Below are 21,174 nucleotides of genomic sequence, written 5' to 3'. Positions count from 1 at the left end.
TTTATTGATTTATTTGTTTTTTTTTTATAACGGAATAATTTATTTATTTTTTACAAATCAATAAGTAAAAAAAAATTGTTTGGCACTATAAACAAAATAACTTTTCATTAACCCTTTAAAAATGAGATTTCAATAAGTTAAGATTTCTAATTTTTCAAAACTCTTTGTAATAGTTAGGATTTCTAACTTTTCAAAACTCTTAATAATTTTTTTGGTTGTAAAAAATAAATACCCCTTAAAACATGTGTAAGCTAAAACAAACATTTTTTAAAAAACAATGTATTAACTTATTGTCTTTTTCCACAACAAAGGTTAATTCATATACTTTTTAAAATATTATTTTTCTCATCACCATAAGTAAATAATCATTTTTCCACAACAAAGTTTAATTCATACACTTTTTAAAAGATTATTTTTCTCATCACCATAACTAAATAAGTCATTTTGCCTAAAAATCATCTTGAATATTAAAATGAAATCCCAAACACCTTCCTAATCTTAACTTCTTTAAAATGGTTCATAGTTATTTATAATTAAGGTTATAGTTGACGACTATATGAGTTAGTTTATAAGATAGTTTTTCTCTTGGATTTATTGTTATTTAGTTTTTGATAAAAACTAAAAGAGCTAAAAAAACTAAGTTATTTTCAACCCTCGTATTGCTTTAGATTTCAGTAAGTTCATATACATGTTTAATGGAACTTAGCTTGGGGGTTGTCGTTTCACCTACTTATGTAACAATTGTATGAAACAAAGCAACCTCGACCAATTCCTTATGTATCCTAAAAAAAATTGTATGTGTCTTCTTCTTCCACCATTGTTTTGCCTTGTGGCCTGTTTGACCACCTCGTATCATCCTCAAAACTTCTCATGTGGATTTTGGTCCCCCTAGTTCTTCAGTTCTTGTTACCCAAAGATAGGATTGACTTTGCCAGTAGGAATGTATGGACATGTTACTCGAACAAAGGCAATGGTGATATTCTTCTTACTACCAAATTCAGTCATCTAAACCATACCCTAAAAGAATGGAGCAAAAGTGAAATTCCAAATGAGTTTCAAGAAGTAGGAAAAGGTGACGGAAAAATTAAATGATCTTGATGTTATGGCTGAAACCAGAAAACTCTTGTTGGTTCAGTTATCGTATTGAAGAGCTAATAGACGATGACTTATGAGCTCGAGAAAAAGGTGGTTTTAGATTTGAAGCAAAGAATAACGATTCAATTGGTTAACTGGTGGTAATAAATACTCCAAAATAATAACAAAAAAATGAGGAATCGAATACACAGGCTATCAATAAACGACACACAAACAGTAAAGACATATCCTATTATGGTTGAGTATATAATTACTTTGAATCCGAATTCTCATAATAATGGACCTAAATTATGTAGCCCCATGTTTAAAGCTATAACATTTGATGGTTGTTCGTTGCTTGAGGATACTATTGGGACCGATGGAGTAAAAACTGGGATTTGGAACTGTGGTTGCGAAAAGACCCTCTGTTATACGGATTCAACTTTAGTTTTATTAAGAAATATTGTTCGTTATTACAAGAAAATATCTTGTGTTTTATATGACAATATGAAGAAAGTGGTATGCTGGCTAGAGGATGCAACTTTTCCTTTATCCCACTTGTACGAAAAATTAAAGACACGATTACTCTAAACGGCTACCTTCCAATTAACCCTATCAGATGTTTGTATAGAAACATCGCTAAATTCCTTGTAAATAGACTTAAAACGGGTAATTGGGAAGGTGACTAACTAGTTTCAATCCATTTTTGGGCTTTGTAGAAACATTATCGAGAGACCTTTAATTATTGATGAACTATGTTTATGGGGAAAAAAGCTAAGAAGAAAATCTTCATACTCAAAGTGTACTTCGACAAATATTTCGGTTCAATTATTTGGGGACATATTGATTCGGGTAGGTTGTAAATGTGTTTTGGCAGCAAACGGAGAACATGGATTAGGGGTTGCCTTGCTTGCGCCCAAACATCTTTTTAGTAACACTAGTACAAATATGGATTTTAGTGATGCAAAGAAATCATGACCATAGACATTTTGACATAATTTTTTTCATTAAAAACATTATTAAAGGTGTGTCATTTTTTATAAGTTATGGTGACGTTTAATTATGGTGATTATAATTCATTAAAAATCTTATAGGTAAAAGCTGTCGATATATCGTAGCAATTTTTGTAGTTTTTTCTATTAGTTTTTTGATAAATGTCATGATAAACTACTTTTCGTTACAGGTTATTTTGTTTTCATGAATATTACTAACTTTCGGTGACATGTTTTTTTATTTGTCGTTAATATTGTTGACTTTTAGTCACACATTTTTTTGTTTGTCGTGAGTATGGTTGACTTAGTCATACATTTTTCGTTTATCATTGTTATTATTGACTTTTAATGACACATGTTTTGTCTTTTATCATGAAGACTAGTTACTTTCGGTCACACAAAAGAAATTCAATTATAACCATAAATTACTTTTAGTCACACGTAATAATTTAAATCGTGACGGTAATGTACTTATAGTTACAAGTATTATGTTTTATCATATAGATTATTTACTTTTAGTCACATCTAACAAATTAAATCGTGACCATAAACCACCTTGTAACATCCCAAATTTCAAACCAATTTTTTCATTTAAAACCAAGTTAAACATTCAAAACTTGTTTTTGAAAACATATCATAATATCAATTTATTTTAAAAGCATAGGGTTTAAATTGGGTTAATTTACAAAAAACAAGCGGAAGTCGAATAACAATATAACTTTGATGTGAATGTACAGTTGATATTGCCATATGCTTTTGATATATATATATATATATATATATATATATATATATATATATATATATATATATATATATATGGTACTTATTATATAAATTATACTTTGCATCCAAATAAAGGCATTATTGAAAAGAAAGGGGCCAAAATGACAATGTTGGAAATATGGGGGACGAAGCTTGCAGAATCTGGAAAAAGACACACATTCAACAGATATCCACGGTGTGGCAAACTCTGGTCCACGTCGTGGCACTTGGAAGATTCTCGAATGAAGGAATATGCATTGTCGGTTACGGGTTGAAAATGTTTCCCACGGCATGGCGATTAGTTTATGGCAAGTTTTATTCCTATTTAAAGGACGATTTAGAAGGGGATTATAGGAGATTGTTTTAGAGAATACTTTTAAAGTAACCATAGAAGACCTGATTTCGAACAAAGAGAAGAGATAATAAGAGTAACGAGCAAGAATTCCACTAATTCATTTGGTTTGCATGATGATTAGTCTATTTAATTACTTTTTTAGTAATTTTTTCTAAAATTATGGGTTAATACCCTTTAACTTTCGTTTAGAAGTAGACAAACCCTATTTGATAATGAATTAATTTTAGCTTTATTGATTATTAATGTTGGTTTTTACTTGTGTTTGATAGATTAATCCTAACATGTTAATGTTTCTATCTTTATTGCTTTTCCCTCAAATTTCATGTAGTTAACTAGCCATTGATTAAATGAATGTGTATTCCTAGTTGTTTATGACCATTAAATTACTAGAGCTAGAGATTGATCATATCCTAGTATAGGTGGTATGTAACGTTCCGATTTTTAACCTAAAATTTTCATTTTTATTTATTCAATATTCAATTACATCATAGTATAATGCGGAAACATGATTGCGAATGTGTGTAAGTATAGTCAAATTTTGCCCTTCTCACGAACCAATGAAGTGCTTGAAAAACATTTATAATAGTTAGGTAAGCGCTAGGCTTAGTGAGTTCCCCAAAATATCATATACCACAATACATATACATACATACATGTAATGGCTCAAGATCTGCCAATAATATGTGTATCTTAGACTTATGGCCCAACCATTTTGTCTTCAACATGGGTCTACGTGTACTTACGGCCTACATGTCATTTCATCAACATGGGATTATGTGTACTTGCAACATACTTGCCATTTCGTCAACATGTGGGCCTATAGGCTCTCAGCCTCTTTAACCGTTCCACCATCATCCCCTAACTAAGTCCAATATCACAACAATTTCACACATAGAGACTGTACTTTAGATTCTACTAATACAGGCACATTCATACTTCCTACTCTACCGGTTTACATTTAAGCACATAGAGACTATTTTATCGGCTATACTCCATTAGTTCTCTATCCTAACATACATGGACATGTATTGTAATACATAGTATAGTGAGATAACTCATCTGGGCAATTTCTCAGATGATTGAAAGCTATATGAGTGATCCTTCTAGCGATCCAACTCGTGGGTAATGTGTCGAACAAGTATTAACCTATTGTAACATCCAAAAAACCAAGACCAAAAACTTCATTTTAATTAATTAATAAAACCATAAGTTATCAAAACATTTCATCAAAACATTGTCATCAGAGTTCCATATCAAAAATCAGAGTAAAACATCCTAGGCGAAACATCATGGTGTGTGCGATGCAGTCATCTCGAGCTCTTCCCTCCACTACCGGAAGTACCTGAAACCAAAACTGAAAACCGTAAGCATGAAGCTTAGTGAGTTCCCCAACCTACCACATACCATACACATAACCACATATTAGGACCTCGCCCGTTGCATCGGGACTTGCTCGGCATCGGACTCACTCCGGTATCGGGCCCCGCCAGGCATCAGCCCCGTTTGGCATCGATCCCCACTCGTTATACAGATTTGTTTCTCTTAGGCCCCGCCTGTCTCTGGGCCTCGCCCGCTAACCACATACAATAACATAAACATACTAGCACAATAAGCAACCATACTCTACTGTATTCCTATTCTAAGGCCTCGCTTATCTTGGGCCCCACCCCTGTCCTGCTACTGAAGAGTCATGGAACCCGTCCATACTCCTGCTAATGGTGAGATACGGGCCCCCGCCCACACTCACCTCTCTCCAGTCCTGGGCCCCGCCCCTGCTCTACTAATAATGAGATACTGAACCCCGTCCGTACTCAGCTAGTGGTGAGATACGGGACCTCGCCCACACTCACTTCCCTACCAGGCACATACATGTATCACAAAGACAACAAGTATAACTACTATGCAACATATAACATTCCTCGGGCTTACCCCGGCATCGGACCCTAGTCCGGGAACATACTACTAACAAATGCAGGAATCACAAAGACCTCTAACATACTAACATACCTCGGGCCTCGCCCAACATCGGATCGTAATCCGGAACATATATCATAAAAATGCCTAGGGCTAACCCCCGGGTCTTCCTACTATACACAAACATAATGGGTCGGCATTGTGGCCGTAGACCCATGCACACAATGAAGAGACTCACCTTGCACTGTTGAAGCCCTGCTGATGCTCTTCTGGCTGCTAGCTGGCAATTCCCCGAACTGCTACTCCCTCGGCTCCCTACGCTATCTGTAACAAAATACACTTAGTCCCAATATGTCCTCAAACGTCAAACTAGGTCAACCTTGGTCCAAGTCAAAGTCAACGGTCCGAGTTGACTCAACTCGCCGAGTTGCTCCTTCAACTCGTCGAGTTCTAAAACTCAGAATCCTGAGATCGCGATCCAACTCGTCGAGTCAGCCCCTGACTCGCCGAGTCCCCTTGCTAAGCATGGTCGCGATTTATCGAATCAACTCGCCGAGTCCCTCCCTGGACTCGTCGAGTCCCTCCCATAAAACAGAAACGGGACAACTCACTTTGACTCGTCGAGTCCCTCCTTAGACTCGTCAAGTCCCTTAGTCTGTTTGGACCATCTTAATGAATTAAGCCCCTATACTTCAGATCTAAGTCCCAAACTTCGTCTACATGTTGGAAATGATCTCTTAAGGGTAAAGTTTCCAACTTTACCCATTACTAGTCCTTCTTAATGGGTTTAGCTCAAACCCTAGCTCCTTGAGACATAAATTCATTGTCCAAAGACCATAATATTCCAAACTAAAGCACATCCACATAGATCCAGGCCTTAGACATCATAAGAACACGCAAAGTCTCCGCCTTTCCTTCCATGCATGGCCTTTTGGGGATAAAAATGCCATAACAACTCCTTAAAGCTTGCATGGGGGTTCCAATGGCATAAAGTTTGCACCTTTATGCCTTAACCACCCTTTATGCTTCAAGATCTGAAAGGATCTTAGCTTGGGACGTCCAAATCCCAAAAGTTATCACTCTTTGGCCAAAAACCCTCAAAAAGGAGAAAATAAGAGATCTAATGAATTAATGATCAAGTTAGAGACTTGATTACCAGAAAATGATGGAAATGAGATGGTGTTGATGGATCTACTAGCTTCTTTCTAAATCTATAAGCTTCCTCTCTTCTTCACAAGCTCCAAACACACACTAAACTCTCAAAAAACAAGCTCACAAGCTCAAGGATGCACTAGGGTTTCGTGGATTAGGGTTTGGGGCAATGTAGGCTGTAAATGAGGCCAAGGGGTAGAGAATGAGATGCTTAAATAGGGTACATAAGCCCGAAATTAGGGTTTCTTAAACCCAGACCTACTCGTCGAGTTGGTCCCCCAACTCGTCGAGTAGATCACTCAACCCGCGACCCAAAATCCACCTCTACTCATCGAGTTCCTCCCTGGACTCGACGAGTAGCCTTCTTAATTTAGGGTTTTCTTTCCTTTCTTGGTCTTTTGGATTCCGGGTGTTACACCTATAATACTTTAACTTATTAATCTCTATGATGATCTGGTGATGAAAGCCAGTTCTATCACTAATCTCGATTAATACCGAGAGTTCTATCAAATAAGGGTCAGTCAGGCCAGACAGTTAGGTGGCAGGATCATTTCAGCATATAGCCTTTCTGAAATCCTACAACCAAGCCAACGTGACCATTCTATACACATATCCCGTAAGTAGATCAATCAACATTATAATTGGAAATATTGATAAATCCTATGTATACATTCATTACAACGACTATGAATATGAATATAAGCTATAGTTAAAGCATAGTAAGTATAACCTAACTTACATAGAGTTTCTCATGAAATCGGGAATTATGCGGGCAGAACTCTGATCTGGGAGCTTCTATTCACCGGTTATCTAACACCGCATGGCTTCTTTGAAAAATAAAACCAAGCGAAATCTAGATCTAAAGCATCAAGAAATGATGGGTTTTATAGGTTACAATAACTATGTGCTTGTGAAATTTCACCTAACACTTACGGGCACATGCAACCTAAAGGATCTATGCCATACACTTTGAATGCAACATAATATGAACAACAAAAACTAACATGAACCCTAATTGAAAAACCTAGTATAATCAAAACATAAGAATTAGGGTTACATACCTTTGATTTGTTGTAGTAAACAAATCACTTCAATTCTTCATTTGAAGATCTTGGAAAGCTAGCACCAAAAGTATGATGACTCTAATGGATCACACCTAAACCCAAGAACTAAAGGACAATTAAGAAGAGATGAGGATAGGAAAATTTCGTTCCTAAAGCTTATGGGAAGTACATTAACAAAATTGAGGTCATAAGGGGTCCTATTTATAGTTTAGGTAACTTAGGGACCAAGCAAGATTTGAATGGATTTAATCCCAGTCCAAATCTGTAGCACCCGCTTCCTGGTATGTATTTTATGTTAGTAATTTTGCATTTTTGCCTGGGACTCGGCGAGTTGAAGGCCCAACTCGCCGAGTAGAAGCGGGATGAGACGCAGGATTTAAGTGATGGACTCTTCGAGTCGAGTCCCGGACTCGACGAGTAGGCTCTGTCTGGACAAAACCCTAATCTAAGGGTTTGCACCCTATTTAAACAACCTTATACAGCCTCCATCGTCCCTTTATGCTCCCAGAAACCCTTTATAGAAAACCCTAGCCATTGTTGAAGCAATCTAAGCCATTTTGGTGGATTTTGGTGTTGATAGTCTTAAGAAAGAAAGAGAAAGGCTTGAGGAAACAAGAGGAGACCAGAGGGGTTCGAGTTTGTGCTTCATTTTCAGTCCTCAGAAGGTATAAAGTTGCTAACTTGCTTGTTCATTTGCTAGATCCCATTTTGTGGAGATTTAGGGCTTTATAAGCCATTTTAGGTAGCCAACCATGAATGCAAGCATGGTTGGGGACAAGGCTTCAGATCTAGGTCCTTAAAGGGGTCACAAGGCAGAAAGGGGGTGCTTTTACACCCAAGAAAGACTCCATGCAACCCAAGAACTTGTTTTAGGGCCTCTTGGACTCAAAGTCCCATGCATGCACGTAAAGTTTGTAACTTTACGTGCTAGAACGATTGTAGGAGCCCAGATCTATCTTTTGGTCATGAGTTGTACATCAGAAATCGAGGATTTAGGGTGTGGACGTTACCGACTCGACGAGTCCGTTCTTGGGACTCGGCGAGTCCAAAGCTTTGAGTCCCATATCTGTTGAGGGTCAAAAGGACTCAGTTGGGTGTCAGTAGGGTTGTAGCAGGACAGAAAGAGTGACCCCACGCATTGGACTTCATTTTAGACATGGAGTTCATGGGACTCGACGAGTGCTAGAACAGACTCGGCGAGTCCAAGGCAATCTCCCAACCCTTGAAGATGAACTCGACGAGTTGTTCATACAGCTCGGCGAGTCGAGGACAGGACGTGTTCTTAGGATGAAGACGGACTCGACGAGTGTTCATACCGCTCGGTGAGTCGGATGAAGGTTCATATGAGGTTGTGTTAGAAGGAGAACTCGTCGAGTCGTTGCTAAACTCGACGAGTAGGGACGTGGAGGAGGACAGTTGAAGAGATAGGGACTCGACGAGTTGACGACCCAACTCGGCGAGTCGGGTCAACTGGAAGTTGACTTTGACTTTGACTTTGATTTTGACTTGGGCTTGGTCTGGGGTAAAATAGTCATTTTACCCTAAGGGTAGATATCAGGATTTTAATTAAGTGTTTTGTGGGGATTATAGCCGGAGGACTTCCGGAGCAGCAGCAGTCAGAGATTCCCTGCACAGATATTCAGCAGCTACTCGTTTGAGGTGAGTTACCTTCCAGTAGCGGTGGGTCTACGGCCACAATGTCGGCCCAACAGTAGGAGTTGTATATTAGATGATTGTCTTTGTGATATTCATCTAGGTTTGCTACTACCTGATATGTTATGTGCTAGTATGATATGATGTTATATGCCAGTAGCAGTAGGGGAGATAGTCCCTAAGATCTCTGGTCGATAGGGCCAAAGAGGGGTAGTCATACTAGATAGAATATGATTATGTGATACATGCTATGTGGTAGTGGTAGAGGGGTGAAATAGTCCCCGGTATCCGATCGACAGGACCGAAGGGGAGGCCAGCACCCAGATATGCTAGGCATTATCCGGTCGACAGGGCCGAAGGGGTAGTTCGGGCACCCATATATGCTTGACAGAATATGCATGTTATGTGATTTTATGGTATGTGGTACGATGGGGGAGCTCACTAAGCTTTGTGCTTACAGTTTTTAGTTTTTTTTAGGTACCTCTTCATCGAAGGGGAAGGAGCCGGCGCGGTAGCTGCACATTATACACACACCCTAGATTCCGCACTATGAGTTTCCTTGGGATTGTGCTCTGACATTATCACTATTTATGATTTGGATTTTTAGACATTATACATGGTTTTATGAGATGTTATGATTTGACAATGTTTTTCCTCTGAATGTTTTAATTAAAGTAATTTATAAAAATGAAATTTTGGGCGTGAAAATTGGGTTGTTACAAGTTGGTATTAGAGCCCTGGTTTGAGGGAGTCGGACGCACCTTCGGGAGTGTCTAGACTGAAATCGAGGGACTAGAGGATTTTTTTTTTATAAAAGAAAATGATTTTCTAAAGGTTAAGATAAAGGGTTTGAAAAAGAACGAAGTGTGTGATGTGCGCGACCGGCCGAGCTCAAGTAAGTATTCCCCAAAGTACCCATACAAGTTTATGTTATGATTATCAGTTTCAGTAGAACAGCATGCTAGATTAGGACTAAGGATCTAGGAAGGATGCCTTATGTGCCTATTGTATGAGTACCAGCCTATTGAGAACTGCATGCTAGTACAGATTAGTCAGTATGATAGCCAGAATAGTATATACTTGATTATGTGTACTCAATGCCCGAATGTTGCTTGCTTGGTGCTTTTAGGAGTTCTAGTTGTCTTTCACTAACTAGTAAACGAATATGTTAAGCTACATATTGCAAGGACTAAATAATTTCAGAAGGTTGGGTCTAGCTCTATTTCGCAGCTCTTGTTTGAGTCCAACCGTTGTAGGGTAGGATCTCTCATTCGAAGAATTATCTAGTCTGAGTAATATGTAATAGTATTCACGAGCTAGTTAGGGGAAGAAAGCAGGGACTTCTTATGCAGCTGATGGCGGAGAGTGGGTTGGTGATTACCTAGGGCAAGCCTAGGATGAGATTAGCATGAGATCAGCAGTAGTAGTAGAAGGGACTTGGTGGAGTCAAGGTGGTTCTTGAGGAAAGTACGGATAGATGTGGAAGGTAGTATGGGCCCGTACTACTGAAAGCAGAGGATCCGTACTTGAATCGAGGAAGGCTGAGGCAAGACCAGGGAACTTGTGATGGGTGTGATCCCTCTAGAGGTATCAGTATCACTGACGATCGTCATTATGTATTGCAGAATGGTGGTGCTACGTCCGAGGCCAGCAGTTGGCAGTTCAGGAGAGGGATCGGGTTCGGGTTCAGGTTCCGAACCAGTGGATGAGAGGCTACGCGAGTTTATCGCGTCCGAGATCACTAGAGGCATCCTTGATGCGACCCCGATTATCTTTGGGTCGGTCAAGGAGGGGATCGTGGAGTTGATGGAGGAACGCCTCCGAGCATTCAGGAGCGACATGGCGACCAGCCAGTCGGGATCTCGTACACTGTCCTTTAAGGACTTCATGGGCAGCGGTGCGCCAGATTTCCATGGGGCGAAGGACCCCATTGCTGCTAGATGATGGATCGCAGACATCGAGTCTGCGCAATTGACCAGCTTCTGCCCCGAGGGGTCGAAGGTACGATTTGCAGCAGGGTGTTTGAGGGACCGGGCTAGGGATTGGTGGGAGTCGGTTGGTGACTCTCTGGGAGCCTCGGCTGTTGAGGCTATGACGTGGTCGGATTTTGCGACCCGGTTCAGAGTTGAGTTCGCGCCTACGGTGGAACTCCAGCAGTTGGCCCGGGAATTCCTGGATATGAGGCAAACGACTGAGTCAGTGGCGGAGATCACCGCCAAGTTTCGACAGAGAGCCTTATTGGTGCCCCAGTATGCGGGTGACGAGGATATGAGGAGGACCCGCTACCACGACATGCTGCGAGCCGACATACGGGAGCATGTCAGCTTCTCAGCTTGTCCCACCCTGGATTCTATGATTGGCAGGGCAAGGGAGAGGGAGATTGATCTGGAGCACATCCGGAAGAGGAAGGCAGAGGAGGGGCAGGTGACTGGGGCTTCGGGGAAGAAGCCCAAGGGATCAGATGCTGGGCCGAAAGGCCAACAGAGCCGTAGCCGTTGTAGGAAATGCGGCAAGTCGCGTGAGAGGGTTTGTAGATTGGGAGCGTCTGGCTGCTACAAGTGCGCCAATACGGGGCACTTTAGTAGGGATTGTACCGCCCCTGCACCCATTTTTCAGACATCAGAGTTGCTGTGTTTCCACTGCAACCAGAGGGGCCACAAGAAGGCCAATTGCCCCCAGTTGACAGCAGCAGCAGCGCCAGTGAAGGCGCTAGCTCCAGCGACCCTGCGGATTACTGATGGCCGGCAGGGCAAGGCGGAGGCTCCAGTGGTGAGGAGCCGGGCCTTCCAGTTGACTACCGAGGAGGCACGCGCCGCACCCGATGTGGTGACGGGTATGATTATTTCCCTCTGATTTATTTATATGATGTTTATGATATTGATATGTGCTCTGTTTAGGATCGTTCCATGTGAACGGTATCCCAGTTCAGGTATTGTTTGATTCGGGTGCTACCCGATCGTTTGTTTCTCTTGCACTCAGCAAGAGGTTTCCCGAGTCTTCGGGCATGTTGGATTGCCCCTAGAGGTAGAGATTGTCGATGATTGATCGGTGCGAGCATCGGCGGTATTCCGAGATTGTGTGCTGAGATTATTCGAGGAGCGCTACCTGGTGGATCTGGTTCCCATACCTTTACGGGGGAACAAGGTTATTATCGGCATGGATTGGCTAAGCCCCAATAGGGCGGTGATCGACTGCGCGCAGCAGTTGGTGCGGATCAGGACCCCAAGTGGGGGAGAACTGGTGATCGAGGGCGAGAGGCCACAGCGAGGACCAGCTTTATGTTCGGCAGCGAGGGCTATGCGCTACCTTCAGCAGGGTTGCACAAGATATGTCGCCTATGTCATGGATACCCGGGAGACGGGTAAGGCGACGGTGAGTGACGTTCCGGTGGTGCGAGACTACGCAGGTGTGTTCCCAGAGGAGCTTCCTGGGATACCTCCAGAGCGACAGGTGGAGTTCAGGATCGACCTGGTCCCTGGTGCGGCTCCGATAGCCAAGGCACCGTATCGATTGGCTCCTCCCGAGATGCAGGAGTTGTCTACGCAGCTGCAGGAGCTGCTAGACAAGGGGTTTATCAGGCCGAGTAGTTCGCCTTGGGGAGCCCCGATCTTGTTTGTCAAGAAGAAGGATGGGTCGCACCGTATGTGCATAGAAGACCGGGAGCTGAACAAGGTAACGGTGAAGAACCGTTACCCACTCCCGAGGATTGACGACCTCTTTGACCAGCTGCAGGGAGCATCTTGGTTTTCCAAGATTGACTTGCGCTCAGGTTACCATCAGATGAGGGTCAGGGAGGAGGATGTGCAGAAGACGGCGTTTCAGACTCGCTATGGTCATTACGAGTTCGTGGTGATGCCCTTCGGGCTCACCAATGCTCCTGCCGCGTTCATGGATCTCATGAACCGCGTATGTAGACCGATGTTGGATCGGTCCGTGATAGTATTTATCGACGACATGTTGGTCTATTCCAAGACGCAGGAGCAGCATGAGGAGCATCTACGAGAGGTTTTGGATACTCTGCGGAGGGAGAGCTTGTACGCCAAGTTCTCCAAGTGTGAGTTCTGGTTGCGCGAGGTGCAGTTTCGTGGGCACCTTGTCAATCAGAACGGGATTCTGGTCGACCCGGCCAAGGTGGAGGCCGTGATGAGATGGGAGGTTCCGAAGTCTCCATCTGAGATTCGGAGTTTCCTGGGATTAGCCGGCTACTATCGGAGATTCATCCAGGATTTCTCCAAGATAGTCGTGCCCTTGACTCGGCTTACGAAGAAGGTCGTAGTCTTCCGTTGGGGGCCTGAGCAGCAGGCCGCATTCGAGACCCTGAGGCAGAAATTGTGTGGGGCGCCGATCTTGGCCCTGCCAGAGGGCGTAGAGGATTTTGTGGTATACTGCGACGCGTCTATTTCGGGTTTAGGCGCGGTTTTGATGCAGAGAGGGCACGTTATTGCCTACGCTTCGAGGCAGCTGAAGCCTCACGAGGCGAATTACCCGACACATGATTTGGAGCTGGGGGCTGTTGTATTCGCCCTCAAGATTTGGCGTCATTACCTCTATGGGGTTCGTTGTACCATTTACATGGACCACAAGAGCCTGAGGTATCTCATGGATCAGCCGAATCTGAATATGAGGCAGCGTCGGTGGTTGGACGTGGTAAAGGATTATGATTGCGAAATCCTCTACCACCCGGGGAAGGCCAACGTGGTGGCCGATGCGCTTAGCCGCAAGGTGACGCCGATCAGAGATATCTGCATGCGGATGACAGTAGTGACCCCGTTATTGGAGCAGATCTGAGAGGCACAGCAGGAGGCTATGAAGGAGGAACATCGGAAGAGTGAGCGTATAGTGGGTCAGGTTTCCTCCTTCGACTATGACAGCAGGGGATTATTGACATTACACCGTAGGGTGTGAGTTCCATACCTCGGAGGCGTGCGCTAGGTTCTGATGGAGGAGGCGCACAAATCCCGATTCTCCATTCATCCCGGGGCGACGAAGATGTATAGGGATCTTCGTCTTGATTATTGGTGGCCCTGCATGAAGCGAGATGTAGCATGGTACGTGGAGCGGTGCTTGACCTGCATGAAGGTCAAGGCCGAGCACCAGAGGCCACACGGCAAGATGCAGCCGTTGGATATTCCCCTGTGGAAGTGGGAAGATATTACTATGGATTTCATCACCAAGCTTCCCAGGACTGCGCGGGGAGTGGATTCCATATGGGTCATCGTGGATCGGCTGACCAAGAGTGCCCATTTTATACCGATCCAGGAGAGCATATCGGCCGAGAAGCTGGCCGATATTTATATTCGAGAGGTGGTGGCTCGTCACGGGATGCCGGTCTCCGTGATTTCTGACAGGGATGTTCGGTTCACTTCTAGGTTTTGGAAGAAATTCCACGACGAGTTGGGTACTCGTCTGCATTTCAGCACCGCTTTTCACCCGCAGACGGATGGTCAGAGCGAGCGAACCATCCAGATGCTAGAGGATATGCTGCAGGCATGTGTTTTAGACTTTGGAGGTAGCTGGGATACCTATCTTCCGTTGACAGAGTTCTCGTATAATAATAGCTATCATGCGAGTATCGATCGACCTCCCTTCGAGATGTTGTACGGGAGAAAGTGCAGGACCCCGATATGCTGGGGCGAGGTTGGCCAGAGGGTCATGGGGAGCACTGAAGTGGTGCTCAAGACGACAGAGAGGATTCAGCAGGTCAGGAGCAGACTTCAGACTGCACAGAGTCGGCAGAAAAGTTATGCCGATAAGCGTCGATCAGACCTGGAGTTTCAGGTCTGATATGGTTCTCCTGAAGGTGTCGCCATGGAAGGGCGTCATTCGATTCAGGAAGCGGGGCAAGTTGGGCCCCATGTATATTGGACCTTTCAAGGTCATAGCCCGGGTGGGTAAGGTGGCGTATCGGCTGGACCTGCCAGCCGAACTCAGTCAGATTCATAGCACCTTCCACGTCTCCCAGCTATGGAAATGCCTGGTGGACGACTCGGCAGTGGTACCATTAGAGGATATTCAGGTCGATGACAACCTGAATTACATTGAGCGGCCTGTAGCGATTCTCGACCGAAAGTCAAAGGATATGAGGAACAAGAGGGTGGAGCTCGTGAAGGTGCAATGGCAGCACCGGAAGGGCTCGAAATGGACCTGGGAGCCAGTGGATGAGATGATTGAGCATTACCCGGAGCTATCCCAGGATCGAGCATCAGACTTCGAGGACGAAGTCTAAAATAAGTGGGGGAGATTTGTAGCACCCGCTTCCTGGTATGTATTTTATGTTAGTAATTTTGCATTTTTGCCTGGGACTCGGCGAGTTGAAGGCCCACCTCGCCGAGTAGAAGTGGGATGAGACGCGGGATTTAAGTGATGGACTCGTCGAGTCGAGTCCCGGACTCGACGAGTAGGCTCTGTCTGGACAAAACCCTAATCTAAGGGTTTGCACCCTATTTAAAAAACCTTATACAGCCTCCATCGTCCCTTTATGCTCCCAGAAACCCTCTATAGAAAACCCTAGCCGTTGTTGAAGCAATCTAAGCCATTTTGGTGGATTTTAGTGTTGATAGTCTTAAGAAGGAAGGAGAAAGGCTTGAGGAAACAAGAGGAGACCAGAGGGGTTCGAGTTTGTGCTTCATTTTCAGTCCTCAGAAGGTATAAAGTTGCTAACTTGCTTGTTCATTTTCTAGATCCCATTTTGTGGAGATTTAGGGCTTTTATAAGCCATTTTAGGTAGCCAACCATGAATGCAAGCGTGGTTGGGGACAAGGCTTCGGATCTAGGTCCTTAAAGGGGTCACAAGGCAGAAAGGGGGTGCTTTTACACCCAAGAAAGACTCCATGCAACCCAAGAACTTGTTTTAGGGCCTCTTGGACACAAAGTCCCATGCATGCACGTAAAGTTTGTAACTTTACGTGCTAGAACGATTGTAGGAGCCCAGATCTATCTTTTGGTCATGAGTTGTACATCAGAAATCGAGGATTTAGGGTGTGGACGTTACCGACTCGGCGAGTCCGTTCTTGGGACTCGGCGAGTCCAAGGCTTTGAGTCCCATATCTGTTGAGGGTCAAAAGGACTCAGTTGGGTGTCAGTAGGGTTGTAGCAGTACAGAAAGAGTGACCCCACGCATTGGACTTCATTTTAGACATGGAGTTCATGGGACTCGACGAGTGCTAGAACAGACTCGGCGAGTCCAAGGCAATCTCCCAACCCTTGAAGATGAACTCGACGAGTTGTTCATACAACTCGGCGAGTCGAGGACAGGACGTGTTCTTAGGATGAAGACGGACTCGACGAGTGTTCATACCGCTCGGCGAGTCGGATGAAGGTTCATATGAGGTTGTGTTAGAAGGAGAACTCGTCGAGTCGTTGCTAAACTCGACGAGTAGGGACGTGGAGGAGGACAGTTGAAGAGATATGGACTCGACGAGTTGACGACCCAACTCGGCGAGTCGGGTCAACTGGAAGTTGACTTTGACTTTGACTTTGATTTTGACTTGGGCTTGGTCTGGGGTAAAATAGTCATTTTACCCTAAGGGTAGATATTAGGATTTTGATTAAGTGTTTTGTGGGGATTATAGCCGGAGGACTTCCGGAGCAGCAGCAGTCAGAGATTCCCTGCACAGATATTCAGCAACTACTCGTTTGAGGTGAGTTACCTTCCAGTAGCGGTGGGTCTACGGCCACAATGCCGGCCCAACAGTAGGAGTTGTATATTAGATGATTGTCTTTGTGATATTTATCTAGGTTTGCTACTACCTGATATGTTATGTGCTAGTATGATATGATGTTATATGCCAGTAGCAGTAGGGGAGATAGTCCCTAAGATCTCTGGTCGATAGGGCCAAAGAGGGGTAGTCATACTAGATAGAATATGATTATGTGATACATGCTATGTGGTAGTGGTAGAGGGGTGAAATAGTCCCCGGTATCCGGTCGACAAGACCGAAGGGGAGGCCAGCACCCAGATATGCTAGGCAGTATCCGGTCAATAGGACCGAAGGGGAGGCCAGCACCCAGATATGATAGGCATTATCCGGTCGACAGGGCCGAAGGGGTAGGTCGGGCACCCAGATATGCTTGACAGAATATGCATGTTATGTGATTTTATGGTATGTGGTATGATGGGGGAGCTCACTAAGCTTTGTGCTTACAGTTTTCAGTTTTGTTTCAGGTACCTCTTCATCGAAAGGGAAGAAGCCGGCGCGGTAGCTGCACATCATACACACACCCCAGATTCCGCACTATGAGTTTCCTTGGGATTGTGCTCTGACATTATCACTATTTATGATTTGGATTTTTAGACATTATACATGGTTTATGAGATGTTATGATTTGACAATGTTTTTTCTCCGAATGTTTTAATTAAAGTAATTTATAAAAATGAAATTTTGGGCGTGAAAATTGGGCTGTTACAAAATCATTTCCTTATATGCATCCAATAGGCTTCTGGAAACCCCAAGGAAGCTCTTAAGATCATCCTCCATTCGATGGTTCTAGAATTGCCCTTTTTGTTCAACTATTGAACAATTACAATTCACTCATTGCGCCTTTAATTAGTTCCCATTAATCCTAAATTATTTACATATTAATTATGATTAATAATTAATTAATTTCAATTGCTTTCTTATTAATTTATTAACCATATAAATTAACAAATCAATTTACTTTAACAATTGATCTCATATTAATTTATTAATCACATAATAAATTAATAAATCAACTATCTATTTCCTATTAATATATTAATCATATAATATATTAACAAATCATTTTTTTTTCATAATTTCTAATTAGTTTATTAATCATATAATAATCTAATAAGTCATCATCTCTCTATAAATGTCATTCTAATCAAGTTCTAGCTATGAGGGCAACTAAAAAAGAAATTTGCTTCTAATTACAAAAATATACCAATTTAGTTATTGGCTTCAACACCTTAATCCAACAGTCTCCTACTTGGATAAGTCTGTAACTGTAACGCCCTGTTCCGAATCAGTTCCTAATTCGAGGTTGTGGCCCGAAGGGTGGTCATCATAAGGATTAGGGCCTTTGAAAAGGTAAGATTTAGGCCCATTTTGATGTGGGTAATGTAGATATGTGACCCAATAGTTCGGTTTGCACTTTGGAGTCAAAGGGTAAAATGGGAATGTAGTGTTTCAGACTTCTTTTATGAATTATGGATTTTAGTTCGATGTGTTTTAAGTAAAAAGTAATTAGATAGGGTTGTATAGCTCCTCAATACCTTTTCGTGGATATAAAGAACGTCAAAAACGGAGTTAGAACGAAGAAGTTACGACCGTTTGAAGTTAGGCTGGTTTTGGGCCAAGCTGAGTACGCTGGGCGTACTAATGGAATCCTGAATACGCTGGGCGTACGCAATCAGTGCCCAAACCCTATTTCCGTGGTTTAAGCCGTATTTAAGCTCCTTAACTCCCCCAAACCCACTCCATTCTCAGCCTCCACCCCTCCAACACCCCTCTCATGAAACTCTAACCTTAGATGAGCCTTGTGAGCTAAAAGAAGGTGATTTGGAGTGCTTTGGAGTATGTATGGTGCACCTTGGAGAAGAAGGAACTTCTTGAAGAAGTTTTGGTTGCAATGGAGCTTGTAGATCTGGACTTTTTTCACCTTGATCTATCTTCTAGAGGTATAAAGTTTGAATCTTGTTGATGTATTTGTTAGATCTAGCTAGTTTTGGATGTTATGAGCTTTTGGTCATTTTAGTGCATAAAGTTTAGATCTTGAAAGTTTGTGACCTTGTTATGGATAAAGTTGGAAACTTTATCCATCTAAACATCATTGTGATTCATATATGAAGGTTGGAGACTTGGACTTAATGGATTAAGTTGAAAAAGATGCACTTTTGGTCCCATTTGATGCTTAAAGGCTAGTTCTTGGTGGTTTGGACCATTCTAATGGATAAAGTTGGAAACTTTATCCATTATGGATCTTTTAGGATCCATAAAAATGTAATATTGATCATTCTATACCTTCCATGAGAGTTTCATGATGTCTTAATGGATTGGTAAGTTAAAGTTTTAGCTTTTGGACCTTTTCTAGACATGGAAAGTCATAAAGGTGGAAGCTTTATGACTTAGAATGATGTTGTGGGACTAGATCTGAGTGTTGGATGAAAGGACTTAACAGATTAAGCACTTAATGGAAAAGTACCATTTGGCCGGGTACGTCGGGCGTACCTTGGAGTACGATGCGCGTACTCGTATGGGGTCCCGATTCTGGTTGGTAAGTACGCCATGCGTACGAGCTGAGTACGCTGGGCGTACGAGCTGAGTACGCTGGGCGTACTCAGCCTGAAGTTTGATTTGTTGACTTTGACTTCCGTTGACCGTTGACTTTTGACCAAGTTTGACCTTGGGCCAAACTTGAGGGTTTTGGCATGTTAACTAAGATTTTATATGGTTATGGTATTGATAGCTCGGAAAGCCGGCGGGGCAGCAACTAAGGATTTCTTCCGGGGAGCTTCTGCATTCGAGGTGATTTTTTCTCACTGTACTAACAGGGTCGAAGGCACCAATGCTGACCCTTGGATTGTTATCCTGGTTATCTTATGATTGAGTATTGTAGTGATCTGTTAGATCGGTATCCTGGTAGATAGGATGTTGCTATGCTTAGGGATCGGTTAGATCTGCGTGTTATATGTTATGGCTATATGTTCACCAGTAGTTTGTGTTGATGTAGTATGGTTGGGTTGAGACTGTACTGCTTTGTGCTGCCAGTCAACAAACCTGGTAATGTTTATATCGGTACATTATATGTATGCCTATTTGTTATATGTCCACATGGCTTGTGAGTGTGTGGTTGGGTTGAGGCGGGCCTGTTTCGTGCTGAAGGCCAACATACCCAGGGCGACCTGGATAGACTGAAGGCCCATCGGGGAGTACCAGTTAGACCGAAGGCCCGGAGAACGGTCCGGACAGGCTGAAGGCCCAACGAGGCGGACCAGACATGCTGAAGGTTCTGAGAGCGACCCAGACATACTGAAGGCCCGGTGAGGAGGTCCAGACATGCTGAAGGCTCTGAGAGTGGTCCAGATAGGCTGAAGGCCCTGTGAAGCGGTCCAGTCATGCTGAAGACTCTATATGCATGTTGTTATTTGTATATGTGCTACTGTTTGTGTGCTGGTACTTTGGGGGAACTCACTAAGCTTTGTGCTTAAGGTTTCAGTTTATTGTTCCAGGTGCTTCAGAAGTTTTGGCAAGGCGAAGGTGTGACTGTACACATCCTCGCATTTTTAGACTTATGATTTCTGGGATACTCTGATGACATCAATCTTTTGAAATTACATGTAAATGATTCCGGTTTTAATTAAATGTTTTGGAAACAACGTTTTTGTAAACACCTCTTTAATAAAGGGTCGTTTTGAAAAGTTTAAATTTTACTGAAATTTTATGGATGTTACAGTAACTATAATTGCAAGTATAGACCTTGAACTAAACAACAAAGAGTGTTTTCTAAAGGCACTAACAGACTCGGATTCAAATCAAACGTTGGCCCTAAGATAAGTGATCAACCATTCCTTCGTTCTACAAAATATCGTATGAACTTAGTCATGGATTAAATGACCAACCTCATATTCATTTATTTGTTTACCGATTTCCCGATTTATGATTAATTTAGACTACAAAATCGAACGCATCAATTTAGTCTGGACCAGGCGCCTGGTTTTCATAGATCAACTCAAATCACCGAGGGGCCACAAATATCGCTTTTCCTTATTCAAGCAAAAGGAAAGAATTACATTGAATATATAGTCATACAATTTACATATTATATCACACATGGAATAACCCTTTATAACATCCAGTTACGAGATGTGTTTGAGTAAACCAATGCACAATTGATCTGTAAACTATGAACTATATATCTATGCTTTAAGAATAGAAGATATTATCATCTTAGAATTACTTGTGATTAAAATCCATGAAGCAATCTCTAAGTGTAGATTTATCCAATACTTAAAATCTCTATTTTCAAAGTACTCGTGAATATTGTAGAAATTCCAATTGCAATCTCTTAACCTCCATCGACAATCTACAATCAATTCATGACAGTCTTAATTCACTACTTACTTCCAAAAGTATGAACGACTGTGGAATTTTGAATAATATTAAAATTACTTAGGAAAGTAAAACATGCAAAGCGAAACACAATGATAAACTAATTGACTATGGTATCATACCTATTGATCATA

This window comes from Lactuca virosa, chromosome 9, assembly GCF_052849685.1.
Source record: "Lactuca virosa cultivar CGN04683 chromosome 9, Lactuca_virosa_CGN04683_v6, whole genome shotgun sequence".
NCBI classification, from domain to species: Eukaryota; Viridiplantae; Streptophyta; class Magnoliopsida; order Asterales; family Asteraceae; genus Lactuca; species Lactuca virosa.
The sequence above is the reverse complement of the archived record's forward strand: the minus strand, read 5'-3'. Positions refer to the sequence as shown.